Source organism: Chinchilla lanigera, unplaced genomic scaffold (genome assembly GCF_000276665.1).
Source record: "Chinchilla lanigera isolate Chin_1 unplaced genomic scaffold, ChiLan1.0 scaffold00107, whole genome shotgun sequence".
Lineage (NCBI taxonomy): Eukaryota > Metazoa > Chordata > Mammalia > Rodentia > Chinchillidae > Chinchilla > Chinchilla lanigera.
Window position 1 is genome coordinate 3,537,155 of NW_004955508.1, and position 2,975 is coordinate 3,540,129.

General features: G+C 45.0%; 1 protein-coding gene across 4 annotated transcripts in view; it reads left to right on the top strand.

Moving 5' to 3' along the window:
• The window catches only part of Xrn1 (5'-3' exoribonuclease 1), a 120,357-nt gene that overhangs the window by 95,615 nt on the left and 21,767 nt on the right, over positions 1-2,975 (top strand). The window lies entirely within an intron of this gene.

Consider the following 2,975-nt stretch of genomic DNA (forward strand, 5'->3'; position numbering starts at 1 on the left):
CTGAGCTATATCCCCAGCCCTTGAGTTCACTTTGTAGCTCAGTCTGTCCTCAAACAGCTCACAACAATCCTCCTGCCTCAGCCTCCCAAGGGCTGAGATTACAAGTGTACGTCACCATGCCTGGCTAAATTTACTGTTCTTACTGAGATGCATTCTATTTTCTTACACTTTATTGATATAAGCCTTTGATTCACTTCTTTTTTTCTTTTTTTTGGTACAGGGAATTGAACTCAGGACTTTGTGCTTGGCAGGCAGGCGCTTAAGCCACTGAGCTATATCCCCAGCCCTGATTCACTTTTATAGTTCTGAATGTTTGGATTCTTACAAGATGGGCCTATTACCTTACTGCTTTTATGGAGGAGAGAAATTCTGAAGGACATTTTTGCTAATGTCCCCTCATTAGTTGCTATTTGACAGTCTTTTTCCTTTTTGCAGATCCTGTGCTAACCCCAGGGCCTACCAATATTTGGCAACCACTCTACCACTGAGCTATATCCCAGATTCCTCTTGGCAGACTTTTAAATTTACTTATTTATTCATTCATACTGGGAATTAAATCCAGGGCCTTTGCACTGAAATGCATCCCTAGCCCCTTTGTATTTTTTATTTCGAGACAAGGTCTGAGTTACCCGGGCTAGTCTTAAACTTAAACCTGTGACCTTTCTTCCTCACCCTCCCAAGTAGCTAAGTATGCACTAGAAAGACAAGACTAAAGATCAAAATGTCAAACAAAACAAAGATATTAAACAAAAACGAAGATGTGGGCTTACCGTCAGAGAACTCAGGACAGACAGCAGTCAAATTTCCCAGTAGACCACTATGCCTGACTTCTTTTACTTTTAAAGTTATAAATTAACGTCCGTCTGAATCTGATGAGTATAGCTTTACGGTTTTGTTTTTGTTTTTGAGATATGGTCTCACTAGGTTGCCCAGGCTGTCAAATTACAGGGTATGTTAGTTACTTCATCTCTGAAACAAAATCCCCAACACCCACAAGTTAAAGGAAGAAAGGCTTCTTTTGCCCCGCAGATTGTAGAGGTTTGGGTCATGCTCAGCTGGCCTCAGGGCAAGGAGAAGCAGGGAGAGAGCAGTGGAGGAGAGGGCCTGACCAGACAGACCCAGGCATGCAGCCAGTGTCTGCCTCTTTCAGCCCAAACTCACCTCCCAACAGCGAGTCAGGTAGAAACCCCCGTGGTCCAGTCACCGTCCAGAAGCCCCACCTATGATCGAATGAGGCTTGTGGGGACATCTGGATACAAACCGTAACAGTGGGCTCCAGTGACCCTCCCACTTCAGCCTCCCAAGTGCTGGGGATGTGGGCTTACATGTCACCATACCTGGCTTAAGATTTATATTTAAGCCGGGCGTGGTGACACACACCTGTAATCCCAGGCTGAGGCAGGAGGATCACTGAGAGTTCGAGGCCATCCTGGGCTACAAAGTGAGCTCAAGGCCAAACTGAGCTGCATAGTGAGACCCTGTCTCAAAAAGACAAAAAATAAGACAAAACCCCAAGATTTGTATTTAATTCAAATGCACTGATATTCCTTCTAGCTATTGTATATATAAATGTGAGTAAACTGAGTTACAGTCAGTTGCAGTCAGTGAAGTCACAGTTAGTTTTCTTGTGTTTGTAAGGGTTAGTGTCGAGTATCTGCCAACTCGCATTTTCCTTCCTTTCTTTCCTCACCTGGTGTGGGAGGTTGAACCCAAGGCCTCACACATGTTAGTTCTGTTCCCAGTCTGTTCCGTTTTGAGATCGGTTCTTGCTAAATTTCCTAGGCTGGCCTCAAACCTCCTTTCTTCCCACCTCAGCCTCCTGTAGTTGGGATTACAGGGGCAGCGTCACACCTTTCTTTTCCTCCTTTTTGTAAAACTATTACCTTCGCTTCGTGTCTTATTTCTTCTGCTTTCCCCTCCTCCCTTCTCCCGTTCCCCGATTTTCTTCCTACGCTCCCTTCCCTGCTCTCTCCTTCCTTCTCTGTCATTTCCTGCCCTCCCCCCCACTTCCTTCCTCACCTTTCTTTCCTCCTTTATATATTCTTCCTTCCTTCTCTCCACACCTACCTGTTTTTATTTCTAGACTGACTAAATAACCAGTCCATTGATAAGAAAATGGTTAAAATAAGCTGTGGCATACCGGTAGGCTTTAGTATATATATTCCATATAAGTATAAGGAACACGAGAGGCAGAGACCCGCTGAGACCACCAGGCTTGTGTAAAGGCAACACAGCATGGAATTTATTGTGCCTGTGTCCAGGCAGACAGACAAAAAAGCCGTCTGCAGAGAACAAAGAGAAATGGGTCCCTTTTATAAGGGCTGAAAGAAGGCAGGGGACATTAGGCAGGAAGATTTTAATAAACATTCAAAGTTTTCTGGCTGTCTTGCATCTCCGTGGCAAAGTCCTTGAAGTATCTGGTGTAAATCGTTGGGTGTCTGCAGATGTCCCAACCTGTAAAGTTCCTTGTCCTATCTTACCTTTTTTAGGACATCCTGTGTCTGCAGATGAAGCGTCTGTGCTGAGCCCAGGTCCCTGCTGAGAGTAGTGCCTCTGCTGGCCGGAGGTTGGGGGCTAGGAGAGTCGGGTCCAATTTGAGCCTTACAGTTACAAACTATGTTTCTCGTGCTTCTTTTGTTTCCTTTGTGTTTTGGGGAGGGTTTGCTTTTCGGTTTTGTTTTTGAGACAGGGGCTCCCTGTGTAGTTCAGGGTGGCCTTGTACTCTCTATTTAGTCCAAGTTGGCTTTGAACTTGGTGGTGATCCTCCTGCCTCAGCCTCCAGAGTGCTGGGATTACAGGCAAGCGCCACCACACCAGGCTGTCATGCTTATCCGTTTTATCTCCACATCCTTTCATTTGCTAAGTCTTATAATTGCTTAGATTTTCATTTCTTCTGTCACCTCACCAGTTTTACTTTAACAGGAATATTAAACAGCTTCCTAATGTGTGTCTTACCCTTCTATCTAGCCAAGATG